General features: G+C 42.2%; 1 protein-coding gene and 1 long non-coding RNA gene across 3 annotated transcripts in view; one reads left to right on the top strand and one right to left on the bottom strand.

Moving 5' to 3' along the window:
- The window catches only part of sano (CABIT domain-containing protein serrano), a 141,502-nt gene that overhangs the window by 6,767 nt on the left and 111,730 nt on the right, over positions 1–23,005 (top strand). The window lies entirely within an intron of this gene.
- Positions 15,273–19,145, bottom strand: LOC143261126 (uncharacterized). Its single transcript, XR_013035343.1, has 2 exons — positions 16,108–19,145; positions 15,273–15,960 (listed from the first exon to the last, which is right to left on the bottom strand). It is a non-coding gene; the product is annotated as an uncharacterized LOC143261126 (long non-coding RNA).

The following is a 23,005-nucleotide window of genomic DNA, read 5'->3' as shown; positions in this document are numbered from 1 at the left end:
ATTGAAAATAATTGAAATAATTGAGAGAATTGAAAATAATGGAAATAACTGAAAGAATTAATGTAATTGAAATACTTGAAATACTTGAAATATTTGGAATAATTTATATAGTTTAAATAATTCATATAATTGATATGATTGAAAGAATTGAAAGAATTGGGAAAATTGAAATAATTGTAAGAATTGTAAGAATTGATAGAATTGAAAGAATTGATAGAATTGAAAGAATTGATAGAATTGAAGTAATTGAACGAATTGGAAGAAAAAGAATTGTAAGAATTGAAAGAATTGATAGAATTGAAGTAATTGAACGAAATGGAAGAATGAAAGAATTGTAAGAATTGATAGAATTGATAGAATTGATAGAATTGAAAGAATTGAACGAATTGGAAGAATGAAAGAATTGAAATAATTGATGTTGTAGAAATAATAGAAATAATTGAAATACTCGAAATAAATCAATAAAATAGCATTCTAAATGGCAGAAAGTAAGTAGATACTTTATTTTAGATCGTGTTAGATCGTTTTTGAAGATATAATATATATATACACTAATTCTCGGAAATGTGCATGTACTTTTGGCAGATAGCATCTTCGCTCAAACGAATCGAATAATTTACCTTCAATTATTCTACAATATGTTGCATTCGCAAAAGCTGTTACCATTAATTATAAGGGGAGGGGGCAACGCATTTAAAGCACGGCGGTATCAGTAAAATATTTATCGGTAAATATTATATTGAATTTCGCAAGAAATGTCATTTAAATCGCTAAAGTTCTGCAGATACGGCGAAAACTGCTGTAGGCCGGTAACAGGACACAGTAATTGGCCGCCCCGGCGTGTGTACCCGCCGCGCCGCCTATAGTCTCTCCCGGCTATAGGGTCCAATTTCATTCATTTCCTCCGGGGCGTCTAATGAATTTTCATTCGCTCGAATTACATCGTTCGATGCTAATCCGCGATATCAAACGCCGGGAAACGGCGCTCACGTTTTCACGGACGCGCTTTGCTAAACAAACATCGTGTGGGGGGAGGGGGGAGGGGATGGGGATCCCCTTTATCGCGATCGCGCGCCACGGTTAACTGTTATTAACGCCGCTGGATACGCGCGTTAACGTTCGCCACGGCCAGCAATTAATCCTAGGGCGGTTCGAACGAAACTCTCTCTCGGATACTCGGTGGATTTTCTTCGGCGCGCGACGGAACATCGTGTAAGGAACGCGCGGCGACGAGGTTCGAAACGAAAAAATTGGATCTCGCGAAAAGATTCGCGAGAATAATCGTGACACGAAATCGTGAAAAATATTCAATTAATTAATTCAATTATTCAAGTAATAAGGAATATACGGAATGAAGTGAAAACGGGCTTGTGAATTAATTGTTCAAATTGAAATTATCGATCTTGGATCAGATTGTATAAAACGAAAGCGTTTATTTGTTTCTATGTATTATTTATTTTTATATAATGTTTATAATGTTGATATATTTATATATTATTTATATATAATGTTTATGAACATTTGGACTATTTGTTGGGCTATGTTAATATTATTAGTTATATTATATATAATATATATTAATAATATTAACATAGTCCAAAAAGTAGTCCAATTGTTCTTAAACATTATATTAATAATAATATTACTAATATTAATATATTCCATGATGGAACATATTATATATATAATATAATAATAATACTATAATATTATAATATAATATATAATAATATAATATTATATTATAATATATTATAATTGTCGAAGAACAATTGAACTATTTTATGGACTATATTAATATTATTAATATATATCATTAATTATATTATACATAAATATATGTTAATATTATAAATACTATATTAATGTCGTTAATATACATTACTATTAAATTATATTATATATAATATAATTAATAACATATATTACTAGTATTAATATAGCATTTATAATATTAATAATGTTATATATATATTAAATATTACATAATATTTATTATAAAATACATATATTCTAGTATTTTAGTATATATCAGTATCATATATATTTTAAAATATTATATTATACGTATATATATAATACAAAATATTAATATAGTCCACGATGGAATATATATATATACTGTATATATAATACATACAATATATATTATATTATTAATATATTATTATTATTATTATTATTATTATTATATTAATATATTATTATTATTACATTATTATAATGTTAATACTTAACGGGTTTCGATGAGTCGAACGGTCATCGAAAAGGTGAAAATTCGCCAATTTTCGGGACGATCTCAAACGCGATCGGTTCATCGATATATCGTATGGTGGTTTTTGGGCGGCGCGTCGCGTCGCGTCGAGGTGGTCTCGCCTCGTCCGTGGAATCCGTGCTCGCGCGGAAAAGTGTTAAAAAGCGGTATATCGTGCGTACAAGTCCGGCGGGTACAAGTCCGGCGCATCTTGTCCGGCGCTTTTTCTTTGCGCGGTTTCACCGTGGAACCGCAGGAATCCCGCGCGATGAAATTGGAGAACGGAGGTCGCGCCGTGGCCGTCGCCGAGCCGCGGAACGCGCCGCCGAACACCGGGCGCGCGGACCAAGAAGAAAAAAAGGAAGAGGGGAGTGGGGGGAACGCGAGAAGAAGAACCGCGCGCTCGAGGAAGAAGAAAAAATAGAAGAGGGGGAACGATCGACGCACGAACATTGTACCGCGGCGCGGAGCGGCGCGATCCACGGCCCGACTGAAATTCAATTTCCGCATAATAAGGAAATTCTGCTCGGTTTCTGTTAAATAGGAAACTGTTCCATTGCGCCCGACACGTTCGATTATAGTAATCGAGAAGAATGCGGGCAGCTCTCTGTTCTGCTACATTTTTTTTTCGAATGTTTTTATATAGATAGATCGATGGTCGTTTCTCTGGTCGTTTTTCCTCGCGAATCCGTAAAAATTCGCTGGCGTTCGAAGTGAATTGTGTTGGCTTCGATCGCGCTCGTTGGTAATTATATATATAATTATTATTATTAATTATCAACGAAAAACAGTGACCAACGAACGCGATCGAAGCCAACACAATTATATATATAATTATTATTATATAATAATAATTATAATTATATTATTATATATAATAATAAATATAATTATATAAATATTTAATTAATAATAATCGATGCCGCGGGTTGCATTTTCGCTGAGGAAAAAGTTGCTTCAAATTACCTCGAGGACCCCCCTCCCCCTATTTCCGGATTTCGAGATATTTTTGGGACACCCTGTAGTTCGATGTGGACTGTTTATTTTGAAAATGCTGCAAGTCCATATTTTTTAGTTATAAATAAAAAGGTGGCACCAAATTAATCTATCTATAAAATAAACTATGTGATACCTCATTAAAAAAACAAAATGGACTTGCATCGCTTTGAAAATAAACGGGACATATATTAATAATGTGTCATGTTTATAGCTTGATATATTGATATTTTGATAAATTAATAGAGTTAAAAATTTGATATATGGATAGTTTGGTATAGTCTGGTACAGTTTTATATAGTTTGATATATTTATAGTTCATCGTATTAATATTTCGATGTATTAATTATTTGATAAATTATTAGTCAACAATTTGACGTATAAATAGTTTGGTATAGTTTATGTATTAGTATGATATATTAATAGTTTGACATTGTTTGTCAAATTCACAGGACGTAGGGAAATGTCGGACCAAGAAAAAGTCTTTTTTAAGGGATGCTACCGAAACTTGTCGGAAACGTAAGATATCCAATAATAAAATAATACCGAAAATAATAATTGAATAATTAATAATAATTGAATAATTGATAATAATTGATAACAATTGATAATAATTGAATAATTAAATAATTGAATAATCGAATAATTGAATAAGAGAGCGAGAGAGCGAAAGCGAGAGAGCGGGAGAGCAAGAGAGAGAGCGAGAGAGAGAGAGCGCGCGATCGAGAGAGAGTGCGCACGAGAGAGCGAGAGAGCGAAAGCGAGAAAGAGCGAAAGCAGGAGAGCGAGAGAGCGAAAGCAGGAGAGCGAGAGAGCGAAAGCAGGAGAGCGAGAGAGCGGAAGCGAGAGAGCGAGAGAGCAAGAGAGCGGGAGAGAGAGAGAGAGAGAGAGCGAGAGAGCAAAAGAACGAGAGAGAGAGCGAGAGAGCAAAAGAACGAGAGAGAGAGCGAGAGAGCAAAAGAACGAGAGAGAGAGAGCGAGAGAGCGAAAGAACGAGAGAGAGAGCGAGAGAGAGAGCGCGCGAGAGAGAGAAGAACGAAGAGAGGAGAAGAGAACAGGTAAACCGGAGAGACGCATGGGGCAAGTACAAGAAGCACGGTACAAGCCTGTGTACAGAGAGCTGAACAAGGACATTATGAGTAGAACACGGGAACAGTACAAATATGACATGAACCTGGTAGTCGTATGAACACGATACGAACACGACGGACGCGAAAGGCGAGTTCGCCCGACGAGAAAGACAGTTGCTCGCGCCGCCGTTTAAGCGTGCCAATGAACAGCAAACGCATTAAATCTCCCCGCAATTTATGCGCCAATAAAGCTCCTCATTAATACGATCGCTCGTATTTCCCTGCAATCAACAATACTACTTTGTTTTTAGAAAAATCCCTGGATTTATGCGCCGCGCCCGTCACGCCGGAAAATAGTCCACTAAATATCGCCGGACGCCGCGATTGCTCGGAGAATGATTCGGGCGTGCGTTAGAAACGAAAGAAAATGGTCTTTTGTATACGCGGTGCTCGAGAAGTTAAATGGACTTTTCGAAGGCTAGAAGATTATCAACGATCTCTTCTATGCTCTATCTTGTTTTTTATTCTATTCTATTATTGTTTTATTATATTGTGTTGCTTACTGTTACGAAAATTGGTTACAAATAAGAGCGGTGTTTCATAATAGCTAATTTTACCGTACTTCGTTTTACCGTCTCTTCGACTCTTCGTTTCATAGAATATTCACCTCTCCGACTCTTCGTCTCTTCGACTATTCATCTCTTCGTCTTCGACTCTTCGTCTCTTCGACTATTCATCTCTTCGTCTTCGACTCTTCGTCTCTTCGACTATTCATCTCTTCGTCTTCGACTCTTCGACTCTTTGTCTCTTCGACTATTCGTCTCTTCGATTCTTTGTCTCTTCGACTATTCGTCTCTTCGACTCTTTGTCTCTTCGACTGTTCGTCTTTTCGACTGCGACTCTTCGTTTTCATCTCTTCGCCTTCGCCCCTTCGTCTCTTTGTCTTCGTCCTTTCGTTCTGCCATCTTCGTCTTCGTCTTTTCGACTCTTCGTCTTCGTCTTTTCGACTCTTCGTCTTCGTCTCTACGACTTTTCGTCTGTTCGATTCTTCGTCTTCGTCTGTTCGATTCTTCGTCTACGTCTCTTCGACTCTTCGACTCTTCATCTACGTCTCTTCAACTCTTCATCTTCGTCTCTTCGTCTTCATCGCCCTCTTCGTCTTCGTCTCTTCGTCTTCATCTCTTCGTCTTTGTCTCTTCATCTTTGTCTCTTCGTCTTCACCTCCCTCTTTGTCTTCCTCTTAATCTTCATGTTCTTCTTCGTCTTCGTCTTCATCTTCGTCTTCATGTTCTTCTTCATCTTCGTATCTTCGACTTCATCTTGTTTTTCCTCTTCGTCTTCCTCTTCATCTCCGTCTTCATGGTCTTCTTCATCTTCGTATCTTCGACTTCATCTTGTTTTTCCTCTTCGTCTTCCTCTTCATCTTCGTCTTCATGTTCTTCATCTTCATCTTCATATCCGTATCTTCGACTTCATCTTGTTCATCCTCTTCATCTTCCTCTTCACCTTCGCCTTCATCTTCCTCCACATCTTTCTCTTCATCTTCATCTTCGTCTCCGTATTTTCGATTTCACTTTGTTCTTCCTCTTCGTCTTCATCTTCATCTTCCACTTCATCTTCCTTTTCATCTCAATCTCTTCATCTTCGTCTTCATCTTCGCCTTCGTCTTCGTCTTCCCCTTCGTCTTCCTTTTCATCTCAGTCTCTTCATCTTCATCTTCATCTTCATCTTCATTTTCATTTTCATCTTCATCTTCATCTTCATCTTCATCCTCCTCTTCATCTTCGTCGTCCTCTTCAAGTTCAATCAGCCAGAGCCGTCCGAATCGGCCGCAGATCCCGTTCGCCAGCGACAGTTTCAACAAAGCGTCGTCAAGGTCGTCGTCGCCATTACAACGAGCATCGTCGTCGTCGTCGCATGGTCCCGGCGGCGAGAACGAAACGCCGGCTGGCCGTTGGTTAAAAAACCGTCGACCCGTCTCGCGGGCCGACGCAATCATGCCCGTTAATCGTGCTCGGCTAAAAAACCGCGGGGCGCGGGCCCACGGTTTCGAACCCTCGTCACCGACTAATGGGGCGCGGCCCGGAGGGGCGGGCGCGAGAAATCGCTCGATCGAACCGTCGAGTTATGCAAATACGGAAATTAATCTCTATCTCTAGGCGGGGTCCGGTCGCGCAATTTGCTGCTCGTTACAACGTTACATGTTAATACACGCCGGTTCGAGGTAATTATTCCGGCAGCGGAGTGGTTCGGGTGTCGGGTCGGGCCTACGCGGGCCTCTGCGAGGCGCGCCGGTCGCAGCGCAGCGTCTGCCGGGCCGGCCGGCCCGTCCGCCGTCGCGCCACGAAGAAGGATCGCGGGAGAACGCGGTGTCGGCTGAGCTGACCGCTGAACGCCGGGCGCGCGGAGTTCGTGCGAGCGAAAATTTCGCTCGTACCGGCTGCCCTTAGGGGTGCTGCCGTGCCAGCAAAACGAGCATCGGGAGCCAAGAGCAAAGAGAGAGAGAGAGAGAGAGAGAGAGAGAGAGAGAGAGAGAGAGAGAGAGAGAGAGAGAGAGAGCGCGGATCAAGGTCCGCGAAATCGCAAAACGAGCAGCAGGGATCGCAGCGGGGCGAAGACATGGAAGTAAGGATCCTGCCAGGCCTAATTTTCTTCACGCTTCGAGCGAGCCTCTCCCGGGAACAGAAATCGATCCGCGAGTCGACCGGTCGACTCTCTCTCTCTCTCTATCTCTATCTCTCTCTTTCTCTTTCTCTATCGCGTCGCTTGTGTTTCACTTGTTTCACTTGTTTGCCACCGTAGCCATCAATTTACAACTCGTTCGCTGTCTGTTTATCGATCGCCCTCGTTTGTCAGGCTCCCGAGCGAAAGCGGAGAGTAATTAGCGCGTCGAAGTACCGGTAATTCATTTATTCCCGGCCGCCTCCCATCGGACCACGATTTTTCCGCGAGCTTCGCCGGAGAATGTCGGCTAACGAGGGCAGACTTCGCTCGGACACCGGCGCGTCATCCTTCGAACGACTGAAATTATATAGGGTGTCCCGAAAATGTCTCGCAATCCGGGAGTGAGAGGTTCCTGAGGTCATTCGAAGCAACTTTTTCCTTTGGGAAAATTCTCTCCGAGGCTTTGTTCGCGAGTTATCAACGAAAAAACACTGACCAATAAGGGGCGAGCGCGCGGCGGCCCGGCCAACGAGCGCGCGGAGCCCGGTCCCGCTCACTGGCTCGGCCGTCTCGCGCCACATTGATCTCGCCTCTGATTGGTCACTGTTTTTCGTTGATAACTCGTAAACGAAGCCGCGGATCGCATTTTCGCCAAGGAAAAAGTTGCTTCTAATCACCCCGGGAATCCCCCTGCTTTCGGATTGCGAGACATTTTTGGGACACCCTGTATACTTAAGCCTTACTTTCTCATTTTATTGGTACTAATAAAATTTTATATCATTGGTACATTTATTTGCGTTTTTTGTCGGGATAGAATGACGAAAACGAAATGCAGCGTTTTAATTGTTCATAATTTATTGTTTATAGTCGAATATCTTCGAAACCGTCAGCAATACTGAAAAATGTTTCGAACGAAATTTGCTTGGTTTCAGAAGACACGCGATCCGATGTTAATAAGATTTTGCTGGATGAACGCGTCAAGGACGTACGAAGGTCAACTTCATTTTCTTTAATGGAATCATATACTTTTTATTGCACCAATCGATTCAACACGTCGCTCTCTTTATAAAAACACTGAGGCACTTATTGCGAGAAATCACTGGTTTAGAAGTTATTCCAATTTCAGTATCTTTTAGAGAGTACAGTCTGCCAACAAACTGTACTAAAACTCAAATATCTTCCAAACCAATAACTTTTCGCAGTAAGTTCCTCAGTACTTTTACAAAGAGAATGATACGCCGAATCGACTGGTACAATAAAAAGCACACGATTCCATTTGAAAAAATAAAGTTGACCTTCGCGTGACCTCGACGCGTTCGCCAAGAAGAATCGTATCGATGTCAGTCTACGCGGCTCCTGAAACCATTCAAATTTCGTTCGAAAGATTTTTTAGTATCGTCGACGGTTTCGAAGATATCCGAGCGAATCGATTCGAATCGGTCACACCCTGTACAGTCGAGTTGCAAAATGAAAAATTCGCGCGAGATACTCGCACGAGCGCCGCAACTGTATCGGCGTAGCACGGGGACGCTCGTTGGCACAGCGAAGGACGCGGCAGCAGCCTGTTCGGTTAGATTTAGGGCCAACGCCCAGACCCCGGGCCTCCCTCCGGTTGCTCGTTTTTTACACACGTGGACACGGAACGGGCCCCGCTCCGCCGCGCCGCGCCGGGACTCAGGCCCCGTCGACTAGCTGCTGCAGCCGTTTAGGCCGAATGTTCTCCTCGCCATAGGCGTGACCAAAAAATTCGGGGCCCCGAGGTCGCTAACTCCTCTGTGATCCTCGGTTCACTGGAGTCGAACAATGACTCGGCCGAATAATAAAATGCCCAAACTGTAGCCGAAGAAAGACGACGCGACGCGACGGGCCATGCTCTCGCTCTTCCGCCATGTTCCTCGCGTCTCGTTGCATCTCGCTACCGTGAAAAAAAAACAGGAGAAGAACGGAGCTTTTCGAGAATCTGTCCGAGAAGAATTATGTTCTTTTCGGGTACAAGGAGGATGCGTGAAGCGACGTGGTTGTAACGAATTTATAACAATTGGAAGAAAAGTAATTTGTTAATTGTTATAACGAGTTTATAATAATTGGATGAACGGTGATGTAAATAATTATTAACAATTATAACTCGTTAGTTATTATAACGAATTTGTATAACAATTGGACTAATGGTAATATAAATAATTATTTATAATTATAACTCATTAGTTATTATAACGAATTTATAACAATTGGACGAATGGTGATATAAATAATTATAAACAATTATAACTCGTTAGTTATTATAACGAATTTGTAACAATTGGACGAATGGTGATATAAATAATTATAAACAATTATAACTCGTTAGTTATTATAACGCATTTATAACAATTGGACGAATGGTGATATAAATAATTATTAACAATTATATCTCGTTAGTTATTATAACGCATTTATAACAATTGGACGAATGGTAATATAAATAATTATTAACAATTATAACTCGTTAGTTATTATAACGCATTTATAACAATTGGACGAACGATAATATAAATAATGATTAACGATTATAACTCGTTATAACCTAAATATTATTTAACTGTTTAATAAACAGTTATTATGACTATTAATTATTATATTAGGCTATTACAAGTAACCATTTTGTAACTAGTTAATAGTTATAACAATATCACTTGTTATAATTATTTAGTGAATAGTTAATAGTTACAACAATATTAATTATTATAACCATTTAACGAATAATTAATAGTTGTAACGATATTTGTTACTCTAGAACACACTTAATAAATAGTTAACAGTAACAACGATATTAATCATTGCAACAATCTAACAAATAATCATCACAACTCTTAACCATCAGCTTAATAATTAAAGATTACAACATATCAGTTACTACAACGAATTTGCAATAATTCTCCAAAAACCGATCCGAATAACGATCAACGATCACAACCCATTCATTATTACAAACTATAAATTTACAAAATAATAACTAAACATTACAACAACAACAAAAAAGAGAATTGAAAAATTCACCTTCGAGTCCTCGAGAACGTTCATTCGAATCGCTACAATGTCCGTGCAAGTGGCGTGAACTCCTCGAGGCCACCTCACAGGGGGGGCACAGTAATTAGCTCCTCCGCCCTGCTTGGCGTCCGAAGTCGCTGAACGGCCGTCGGTCGTATTCCCGCGCGAATCGATTGTGCCGCGCGGAAGAACTGCGTGCGAAAGAACGGGGGGGTCCGCCCGCGAACCTACGGGGAATCAACGTCGGATCGCAACGTCGCGGCGTGGTTGCAACATTGCATCGGCCGCGCGCTGTCGGAATCATTAAACAACGGGGAGCAAAAGCAAGGATGGGGGAACAATGGGACGGGGCCCGGTTGTACGGCGTTGGCAGCCCTGAAACGGTAAATTATAGACGGACGAGGATTTTCCCTGGGCGAAATCGCGCGCGCGCGCGCGGTATCGTACGCGAAAGTATATATAGAGTTCTGTGGCCGTTGAACGGCGTGCACTTATGAAGAGCAGTGGAGGAGCACAACACAACAACTGGTCCTCCTCGAATCCTCGTCGCGCAATCAGCGCAACTCCTACAACACGTATTTTACCCAGTGCGCGTGTATAGAGACGAGAGAAACAACACAGCGTCTTATACGGTTCCCACGTAGCGCGCGCGGCGGCTCCGACCCGCATACGGAATTCCATCAAAAGCTTGATCCGAGGGTCGCCGCTCTCCCCCGCGGCGCTGCCCCATCGACGCGATCTCTGACCCCCGTTGTCGGCCCAGGTCGGCCCCGATCGCCATCGCACGCGAGCCCGCTGCCCGCGCGCGAACCCCCCACCCCCCGCCGCCGGAACAGCGCGCGGATGTTTGCTCGTCGCCGGAACGTCGATGTTTTCTTAAAAGCGAGGACTCGCACCGAACGAACGAACCGCCGCCCAAAATGGCCGATCCGTGGATCTTCGTTACGCGGTTATCTTCGGGGACGATCTCGTCGGAAATTATCGCGCGATTCGATGCGCAGTCGTTGCACGATCGAACTGTGATTTTTCGCGGGATACGTCCTCGTATCTGGATTTATTGTTAATTATATTATTATTATATTATTAGTTATATATATAAGTAGTTAGTTAGTTATATATATATATATTTATTTATTTATTTATTAAAATTGATATAATACAATAGCATAATATAATTTAATAATGTAAATACGATTATTTTATAATTAATATAATAATTAATTTATATATATATAATATGTATAATATATGTATATATGAATTATTTATTATATTAATTATAAGAAACAGTAGTATTTATATTATACTAATTATATTATGCTATTATATTGTATCAATTTTAATAAATAGGCATAATAATAGGTATATACCTATATATATATATATACCTATATATATAATACATATAATTACGTATAATAGGTATAATATAATATATATACTATAATGTTATATATGAATATAATATATACTATGATATTATATAAATATAATATATATTACATAATATAATATCCTATAGCATTATATTAATGTCCTTATAATAAACTTATTTATTTAGTCGTTCGATCCTTCTGCATTGTCATCCATTGGGAAATAACGCGACGATTAATTGGCCGAAGCCAATATAATAAAAATTCAATAATTGTCCAATGTCGACACGCTCGTTCGACGGCAAGCAGATCGCAAAAATCACGTCAAAACGTCCCGTACAAAATTCCGTCCAACTTTATGACCGATCGCACCATCGAGGATCCCAATTTCCGATAAAATCGCGCCGCCTCGGGCTCGATGGCGCGTGCGCCAATGTGACTCCATAGAGCGAAGATCTAGAGAGAGTGAGAGAGAGAATTCGTCGATTTCCTAGCCGCGTCGGATTGTCCTTCGAACACGAGGGAAAAAACCCCCTCCGCGGATGTCCACCCCTCGTACCGGTCGGATCTGGCTCGACGGTGGCCTACGCCAATGGGAGGCGCGAAGGGAAGAGGCACGAAGCACGAAAAAGAGTTTGCCATCGGGCGAACACTTTCCAAGCGGCGAGTGCGAGCGGCGCGCGGAGTTCCACGACCGCGTTTCGGGACAACAGCGCGCCGCGCGCCGCGCCGGTGAGCCCAGGCATCGTGGGGGCTCCGTCCTTGGTCCGTGTCAGTGGCATAGAGCATACAGGGCTCGTTCAAGGTCGCTCCGAGGCGGCCCGAGCCGCCGCGACGGCGCACGAGCGGCGCGCCGCGTCCGAGCGCGGCCGAGGGCGGCCGAGGGCGGCCGAGCGCGCTCGAGCCTCGCTTAGGCCGGGCCAGCGGCCGCGCGGGAGGGGAGCAACGGGCTCGACGGCCGGCTGGAGGGGCGCCGAGTCGATCGAGAGCCTCAGCCAAGTGTCATCCTATACCCGTGTGCCTGCCACGTCGTTTCGCAGCGTCTTAACGCACATTAATACACGCTATCCGACTCTGTCTCTCTCTCTTTCTCCTTCGGTCTCTCAGCCTCTCTCTATCGCCGCGTGTACACGCCAAGACGACACCCGCGTTCGCCGCGGTTTTCGTCCCTTTCTCATCTTTCTTTCCTCCCCTTTTTTACCGTCCCCCCCGATCCGAACGTATTCTTTTTTCCGAGCGTTCTTTCGCTCGCTGCCCGCCTGTGCTCTCTCCCTCGAACGATCGACGACCGTTGCTCGTTTTTCGGCCCGCGTTTCGGTTTCGGGGTCTCCGTGTCCCTCTGTCTCGGCACCGTGTCGATAACCGCGCCCTGTTACCAGGAACCAATCCCCGCCGCCTCACCCTCCGGACGAATTAAACGCGCACGAAGACGCGGAATCTCGGGAACGTGATCGATCGGTACACGATCCGCGGAGATCTCGGCGGGTCGACGACTGGACCGGAGTCCAGGTCCAGAAGGGTCCAGAAAGGCCCAAAAGGGCCCCCAGAGCGACGATGCGCCCAGATCCGAGTCGACGATTTTTCGGGCTAATTGGACGCGTTCGGACGGCCTCGGCTACTCGGATCGCCCCCTGGGAACGGGCCGATCGGTGGGGGGAGGGGGGTAGCGAATCGGAACGCGCGCGGCGGACCTCGTACGAAAATATTTGCGCGCCGAGTATCGGCCACGCTGATGTCAGCGGCTTGTTCCTCGAGGATCGGGTTTTCTAATATATAATTTTAATATATAATATATTATTGATATTACATTGTTATTATTAATATATAATATATTATTAATATTAAATTGTCATTATTAATATACAATATATTATTAATATTAAATTATTATTATCGATATATAATATAATATAATATAATATAATATAATATAATATAATATAATGTAATAATTATATAATAATATATAATATTATATATATAATATAATATATTACTAATATTAACTAGGTAAAATTTTAACTTCATTAACATCGCATGCGACGTCGAAACAAATTCGTCGACCCGCTACAAGATGACCTTCGGGTGGCATTGAAGGATTGCCACACGGACTGCCCTACGATTGCCACAATATCTACAATAATTCGGCGGCACGTAACGCCGTGGCTTCGCACATAAACATAAACAAATGAACATAACCATTACAAACTCTCATTTATTCAATTTGGCACCTCAACGCGCGAAACAAAAGATAAATTTATATAAAATCAAATATCGTGGCAATCGATTCGTGGCAATTTCATTGCTTCGATGTCATCCGAAGATCATCGTGTAGCAGATCATCGAATTCGTCTCGATGTTGCCTACAACACTGCGAAGTTAAAACTACCTAGTGTCATTTAAAAATATAACGGCGACCTCGTTCTTTCATCGAAAATCAATTTGTTTTTACGTTTAAACAATTGCGTTCACTCGTCGGTTAAATACTAATTAACTTCGATAGGAAGCATTTTCTCGTCAGACCGTCGGAAGGGCCTGAAAAATCGTTGGGACTAATTTGCGATCTAACCCTGTACAACGGAATAACTTAAGAAAGAAAATGAAATTTTTTTTTAATAACGTATCGAAGCTTCTCCCGCGCAACAATGCCCGTTGTTAACGCCGCCAGGTCCGATTTTTCCGAATCGGGGATCACGCGGGCAGCCGCGCGCTCGTCTTTCGGTCGGAGTACAGTTAAGCCCGGGGACTGGGTCCAAGGGACCAGGCTTTCGGTGGATTCCCGGATTTATGGCGACCGGTTCCGCGGAACCTGCAATTTCAGGGCTCGACGTCGGACGTAACCGGGCGTTCGAGATACGACCTTCCCTCGGCCACGGATTACGGCAGAGCCGACCGACCGATTTTACCGAGAGCCTCTGCTCCCCCACCTCCCACCGCCGCGCCCCGCCCCGCCCCGTCCCGCGCACAACGCTCCGCCGGCCCGGTTCCGCTCTCTGTGTCTCTGGCACTCTTTGTGGACCGGTGCGCGCCCGTGAACGTCTGATGTAACAAGTTTCGCCCGGCCGTGGCAACGAGCCACGGAGGAGCAAACACACCGGGCTCCCAAGGTTGTTTAATAACAGCGGAGCCGGGTGGAAAGCATTTAGCGGCATGCGATGTCGATTGAATCCTTTTCATCGCGGTGATTAGACCGGATCAAGCGAAATAGGGAGAGAGAGAGAGAGAGAGAGAGAGAGAGAGAGGGAAATCCAGAGAGAGCAGAAAGAGATAGAAATCGAGAGAAACAGAAGTGAGAGAGAGAGAGAGAGAGAGAAACCCAGAGAGAGCAGAAAGAGAGAAATCGAGAGAAACAGAAGTGAGAGAGAGAGAGAGAGAGAGAGAGAGAGAGAGAGGGAAATCCAGAGAGAGCAGAAAGAGAAAGAAATCGAGAGAAACAGAAGAGAGAGAGAGAGAGAGAGAGAGAGAGAAATCGAGAGAGAAAAGAGAGAAATCGAAAGAAAGAAAGAGTGAGAGAGAGAGAGAGAAAGAAAGAGAGGAGGGAGAGAGAGAAATCGAGAGAGAGAAAAATCGAGAGAAAGAGAGAGAAAAGGGAGAGAGATACAGAGATACAGCAATTTCCCCCGGAAATGCCAAATATCGGGTTGCCGTGAATTTCCCCGTGCTAGTCCTACGCCTTATTTATTGCTACGTCAATGCTAAGGTCGACGTAGTCGGTCAAGCGTGTGATGCGGCACGCGACGCGAATTCCCGGAAGACAACACAAAATGGTCCGTTTGGGTGTGAGACGGGTAAGAAAAACCGCGGAGCTACAAGTTACAGTAAATTCTTCTCTAAATATTTCTTTAACTTGTAACAAAAAAAGGGAAAATTTAGGAAGAGGAGATACGATTGTTCGAGCCCAGCACATAGTTTTTATAATCGTATAAAATTAGTATACAATTATTTAAAATTTATTTATACAGAGGAATATCATATTTTTAAATTGTTCATATCGTCGGTCACCGGTATAAAATTATTTAAAATTTATTCATACAGAGGAATATCATTTTTAAATTGTAAATCGTCGGTCACCGGTGGTCAAATCATCTAAAACCTATACATACAGAAGAATATCATTTTTAAAATTTTATACATCGTCGGAGTTTAAAATGACTCTGCGTCCGCAAAACAAATCCTCGGATCGCGTTTGCTCTAAGAAAAAAGTTGCTCGATACGCCATCGGGAATCCCTCGTTTCCCGATCGCGATTATCGAATCGCGACTTTTCGGACACCCTGTAGACACAGAGGCCCCGACGTTATTAATCCGATCGCCGGAGGATCCGCGGCAACTTACGCGAACATCTGTTCCGCGAATCCTCCCGGGCACATCCACTGCGATTCGTTGCGATGCGATGGGACTGGACTCGGCTCCGCTCGGCTTCGCTCGGCTCCGCTCGGCTCCGCTCGGCTCCGCTCGGCTCGGCTCGGCTCGCCGCGGCGCCTTAGTTTAATCGATTTTTCCAACGAGCTTCTTCCTGGATTTACGCGGAGGTTTCCATTTGCGCGCTCTCTCGCCGCTCGATCGCAGCTTTCGAGCTGCAATAAAAAACAAGAAAAAGAAGTATAAAAATAAAAAGAAAAACCGGCGAGAGACCGAGCCAAGAGCGACCATGGAAATCGAACGGTCGTTCAAGTTCGCCGGAGCACTCGCCGAGCTCCTTTTATTTCTGATATATTTCTAACCGTCCCGCGGATTATCTCCGACACGGCCGTTCCAGTGTTCCGACCGTTCCGTGTCTTCGATTCCCTGTCTTGGCCGTGTCTTGGGCGCTCGTCGAGCGCGCCCTGTCCGGCGCCTCTCCGCTCGCAGCCCGCCGGTAAACTCCGCTCGATCGCGAGCTCGTCTCGGCGAAGCTGCTGGAATATCGAGACCGCTTCAGAATGCCCCGCCGGACGATTCTAATCCCCAAACGAACGATTGGATTACGTCACACGAGAAGAAGTTAGGATTCTGAGGGACACCGGGCGTCCACGCCGTTCGAGCCCGATCGGAGGGAATATCCGCGAGCGCGAGAACCCGGAGATACCGCGCGCGCGAATTTGATCAGGAAATTGTTGCCAGGCTTACCGGCCGCTTTAATAACTTCCAGCTAGAGTAAGAAGATTAAACGCGAGATATAACGGAAGCATCGAGGGGCCTTCCTTGACGAGTCTATCTCCTCGGGGCCCGCGAATTCTCGAACCGTTGCGTTTCTGCGCCGAAGTCTCGCTGCCGAAGTTGCGAGCCGTTGCTTGTCGAACCAGCGATTTAGCATCAAAATTCTATATATGGTGAATTGTTACTAATTGGAGCTTGGATTGCGCAGAATAATGGACGATTTGGGGAGAAGAGATCAGGTCAATTAGGAAGAATTTTGTATAAAAATTTGCTGGTAATGGTAATGGTAATAGTAATGGTAAAATATAGTCAGCCAGAATTCTGCTGAAAACTCTGTAAGATCGGCTCAACTACAGGGTGTCCCAAAATGTCTTGCAATCTGAAAGTAGGGGATTCCCGAGGTTATTTGAAGCAACTTTTTCCTTAGCGAAAATGCGATCCGCGGCTTCGTTTACGAGTTATTAACGAAAAACAGTGACCAATCAGAGGCGAGATCATTTGGCGCGCGGCGGGAGAACCAATGAGCGGAACTGGGCTCCGTACGCTCGATGGCTGGGCCGCCGCGCGCCAGCCTCGCCTCGCCTCCTCTTATTGGTCAGTGTTTTTCGTTAATAACTCGTAAACGAAGCCTCGGAGAAAATTTTCGTAAAGGAAAAAGTTGCTTCGAAGGACCTAAGGAACCTCCCATTTCCGGATTGCGAGACATTTTCGGGACACCCTGTATATTAATCGCATTATTGTATTCGGTTGATGCGTATGAAATGTCAGATTTTTAAGCGAATATATAAAACTGTATATCTATATCTTCGAAAGCTGTTTAATGAATCAAAATATGCTCCATTCGCTTCGATACGCTTTTCCCAACGTGATTTTAACGCATAGATGCCCGCCTTAAAGAAATTCTGATCCTTCGAATCGATAAACTCTGACATGGAATTTCGCAGACTGTCTTCGTTTTCATACCGTTCAGCCCGTGAAAACTGTTCTAAACGTTTCAAAAAATGAAAGTTGGTCGGCGAAAGATCCGGCGTACAAGATGGCTGCTGCAGAATTTCATATTTCAATTCACTTGATTTCGCAACTGTTTTGTACGACGCGTGCGGCCGAGCGTCGTCGCGGAGAAGTATCGGGCCGTGCCGATTAACGAGCGACGGGCGTATAATTTTCAATTTTTCACGCATCTCGTCGATGCACCGGCAGCACTTTTCGGCTGTAATCGTCTCCCCGGCTCGAAGGAACGAGCAGCGAATTACTCCGGTTGCGTTCGTTTCCACCGATGCTTTCGGAGCATCGTTTCTCGCAGACGTTTCGAGCCTTCCGCGCGGTTCATTTTGTACGGAAAAATCACCGAACCGAAAACTTTTAAACGAACGCTGCGCTTTCCAATCGTTAACGGTATTCTCCCCGAACGCCCGGTTTATATCGCGTGCACCTTTCGCAGCATTATCACCAAGTTTACACTCTTACAAAAAAATTACACGAACATCGGTCGAATTCATAACCTCATGAAATTCGAAAGAAATAACAAAATGGAACACTTTCGAGAAAATTTTCTTCGTTGAAACGCGACTGTGGCGATCGACGGTGCGACCATAAACGAGGTTATGGCGAAAACAAAAGCACGACGAAAGCAGGGCGACAAACGTTCGCGCGTAAAGAAACTCCGACATGTCATACGCACCAACCTAACGCGTTACTTCCGAGGTTAGAGCTACCGAAAATAATCTCTCAGTGTTCCGATCGGCATTACAGAAACGCTTCTTTATCGGTAAAACGACTGATATTTAAGATTCTAGATTATTCCTTCCAACGTGAAATATCGAAGCGAACGACTATAAACGAGGTTATGCCGGAAACAAAAGCGTAACGAAAGCAGGGAGACGAACGTTCGCACGTAAAGAAAATCGAACATTTCATATACACTAACCTAAAATATCAAACGCTTACCGTAGTCGCGAGGGTATAAAACGTAATAGAAAAGCGCGCGTTCGATCCACGAGGCGATGGTAACGTCGATCCGCCGTTTCTCCAGAAAATCGTCTGCATAAAATCCCGTTAGAGGGTTCCGTTTCCTCCCTGGTGCCTAGCGGGGGCCCTAACGACGCGTCTTGTTACGGTGGCGGACAAACGTTTCCATCGGGGAACGAGCGCCGATGGAATATGGAACAACGTTTGGCTCGAAACGGCTCGAGCGTTATCGATCCCGGGGCCCACGGTGTGTTCGGGCCCTCGGACGCGGGACGGAGCCTATTTGGCCAGGCGGGCCCGTTATCTCGACGTGACAGCCGCTCGTCCCGGAGCTCCCCCTCCTCCTCGTTCCCGTCGTCCTCGGCCGATAAGTCGCGTGTTGCTGGCTCGCGATTCGCTTTGCATTAACGACGACGGCCGCCGGTCGATCGATGGGACACGCGGACCGGAAACGAGCGTCGCCGCGTGAAAATGATCCGGGCACCGGCCTTCGGACCGATTTAACGGAACCGTCGCGATGCGCTCGCTGCATCGGCAATTCGGCACGATGCCTGCACATCCTGCCGCGCGGGGCTCTATCGTCTCTCGAAGCGCCCACGATTTTAGAACGGTGTCGTCTATAGGTGCTGTCTAGGCTAATATAATTTTTTTTATATTATCGAGGTTATTATTGTTGAGATGTAATTTTTTATTATTATTGAGATACAATTTTTTATTATTATTGAAATATAATTTTTTATTACTATTGAGATTACTATTATTGAGATATAATTTTTTACTACTATTGAGATTATTATTGTTGAGATATAATTTTTTATTACTATTGAGATTACTATTATTGAAATATAACTTTTTGTTACTATTGAGATTATTATTGTTGAGATATAATTTTTTATTACTATTGAGATTACTATTATTGAGATTATTATTGTTGAGATATAATTTGAGATATAATTGCGGCCACGATTTTTCAAGCACTTATCGACGGTCTGACAAAAAAATGTTTCGAACGAAAGTCAATCGGTATTTAGTCGGTCGCATATTGAAAAATAACAAATTTCAAAAACTGTTGTTTTTCGAGTAAAACTCAAGGTGACCTTGACTTTTTTAAATGGCACCCTGTATTTCTGACTTCGTATGATCGTCGCCGATGAAAAATTTAGATTTAGATTCGAACGACAGACATTGTTTGTTATTGGACTGCGGATTTAATGCATTTTCCTTGAGGAAAAAATCGCTTCGGATGACCTTAGGAATCATCTGTTTCCGGGTTAATTATTTTCGGAACATAATTATGGGACACCCTGTAGATTCGCGGCCGTATCGAATTCTAGTTCGAAAAGGTTGCATCAGCTTGTATTAAACGAGAGTGGAAACGCTGTTCCAAAATCGAGTGTATTAGCAGTGGCTGGCCTCTCAGCTGTCGCCAGCCGCTTCGACACGCACGGCATACCGGTTTCACGTCCGCGTCTTGGTCTTGCTTGGAACTCGACGGATCTGGCTCGTCTCCTGTACGACAGTACGCGGATTTGTCATAATTAGATCGCATACCTATGCGCTGGCTGAAACTTTGCCGCGCCGGTTCCAACGGATGATGAATAGGCTGCTTTTCTTAGTCAGTGACATGTAAATTTCTTTCAACCTGCGAAATTATTAGAAAGGGACGGGGTTGATTAGGCGGATGTACACTTGCCGGCAAAAGTTACGGGAAATGTTACGCGGTGTTATATTATTATAATATAATATAATAATTATTACAATAATAATTAACATAGTGTAATATAATACTCTTCGGTGTAACAAACTGTTTTTTATATATTAATATATAAAACTTTATTAATACATACATACATATATATAACATAATATACATAATACATAATTATTATATATAATATTATTATTATTATATTATATAAATATTATATTAATTAATATAATATTATAATATTATTATATTATTATTATATATATATATATAATAATATAATATAATTATTATATATATATATATAATATATATGATTATTATTAAATAAATCTAGCCTTGGCATTATTACTATTATTATTATTGTTATTGTTATTATTATTATTATTATTGTTGTTATTATTATTGTTATTATATTAGTCGCGTTCGAATGCAAACTGATTCGTGCCCCAATTCCAGTTGGTCTAATATTAACAAACAACGACAACTGGCAACGCTTCTATTTTTCTCTGCGATCAATCCCGCCGGAATCGAAAAACCGTTTTCCGTCTGGCGAGGCGTGCGCGTGGCTCGGGGTCACGTTCACACGAAACCCACTCGGGAGCATTATTAATTCGCTAATTCTAATTAATATTAATGCTCGAAGCCGGCGTTTATGCCGAACGTTACCAGCCGACGCACGGTTTAACGAGTGCATCGGCGAAGAAAATAAAAACGTCGACTTTCCACTGAAACAGTGGTATTTTAAAACCATTGCAAATTGATCGTGTTTATATAATCGATAAATTTAATTTTCAGCAGAACTGTTAAAATAATCGATGAAAAATATTGACGAGTTATATAATAATTGATAAATATATTATATATTACATATTACGTATTACATGTTAAATATTACGTATTACATATTACATATTACATATTACATATTACATATTACATAATATATATATATATTATGTATAATATGTAATATATATTATGTTACATGTTACATGTTACATATTACATAATTACATATTACAGAATTACATATTACAGAAATACATATTACAGAATTACATGTTACATGTTACATATTACAGAATTATATATTACAGAATTATATATTACAGAATTACATATTACAGAATTATATATTACAGAATTACATATTACAGAATTACATATTACAGAATTACATATTACATAATTACATGTTACATAATTACATGTTACATATTACAGAATTACATATTACATATTACATATTATATATTATATATATTTCTCAATTATTATATTACTCATCAATATTTGATTATATATAGTATATATAAATAGTACATACATACATACATGTTTTAATATAGTCAGACATAAATAAATAACAACAAAGGAGCACACTTCCCAGTGAGAGTGGCCGTCGACCGCGTCCTTGAATCACAATTTCCCGGCGCTCTCGTTCGAGAACGATTTCAATTTATAATTTCGAATTCGATTCAAATGGCATCATTGTTGATCCGGGCCAACGCGCTTCTTATCCGATACGAGCGATCGGGCCAATGGTAATACCAATTGATCCCGGCTCGGGGCTAAGAAGCAATTATTGCGACGACCTTATCTGTATGTAAGAAGTTGAAGCGACATTTAAAGCAGTCTCGAGCCTTTTGGATCACGATAGTCGCTATTGCCGCTGATCTTTATGCAAAATAAAAATTGTCTACATCGATTGCGACATACACAGAACTTATCTATCTACTAGATATTTCTTTTTCTTTATGATTATTATGTCCGTTGCGATTATTTTCTTACTTTTCGATCGGCTTATTCAGTTAAAATTATCGCAACGGTGTTTTTAAATTCTTAAAATGTTTTCAGTAGCTTTTATACGCATAAAAATCCGCACTCCATATATAATAACGCTGCTGGTACTTCGACTAAAAAATTATTATTTTATTTTATACTAAAAAATTATATACTTTATTATATATATATATATTAAAAAAATATAATAAAAATATATATTATGTATATATATATTTATTATTTTATTTATTATTTTATTTTATTATTCGACTAAAAATTAATTTAAATGACCAACAAAATTAATTCGGATCGATGCGCGCCGCACGAAAGATTGGACAACAATTTCGGAATATTCAGCACCGCTGGAAAAATTCACGAGATTCCTATCGCCCCGCGTGCAATTAACCGAGTGCTGCTTACGGTAGCCGCGGGGGTGTCGGAGGGGAGAGGGGGGAAGCGTCGCGGTGCGCCGAGGGTGGAAAGGGCCGGAAAGCGGGTCAGAAAACCTGCTCCAGGAAGCGTCGAGGGATTCCGCGTGCCGTTCGAAGCCGACCACGCTTCCGACACGCTCGATTTTCGCGTTTATTTACGCCGGCAATTACGGACCCGCCGGGAAAAAGGCGAGCGCGACAGAAATTCGAGCGATGTGGCCGACATCCTCCAATAAACCGATCCATGGGACGACGTGTCTTCGCCGCGCGTCCACACTTCCCTGTTCGGACGTCTTTTGCCTTCGCGGTCAAGCGAGAAGAAACCGGTGGTTTCTGATAATAATATTTTATTCGGGTAATATATATCGAATTAATATATCGAATATATTCTTCGAATAAAATTGCATCCAGATAATATATCTAATATATTCTTGGACTAAAATTGCATCCAAATAATATATAGAATATATTCTCGGAATAAAATTGTATCCAAATAATATATAAAACAAATTCTTCGAATAAAATAGTATCAAACTAACAATTGATTAAATCCTTCGAATAACATTTCGAATAAATTCTCGTAATAAT

This window comes from Megalopta genalis, unplaced genomic scaffold, assembly GCF_051020955.1.
Source record: "Megalopta genalis isolate 19385.01 unplaced genomic scaffold, iyMegGena1_principal scaffold0037, whole genome shotgun sequence".
Classification (NCBI taxonomy): domain Eukaryota; kingdom Metazoa; phylum Arthropoda; class Insecta; order Hymenoptera; family Halictidae; genus Megalopta; species Megalopta genalis.
The sequence above is the reverse complement of the archived record's forward strand: the minus strand, read 5'-3'. Positions and strand labels throughout refer to the sequence as shown.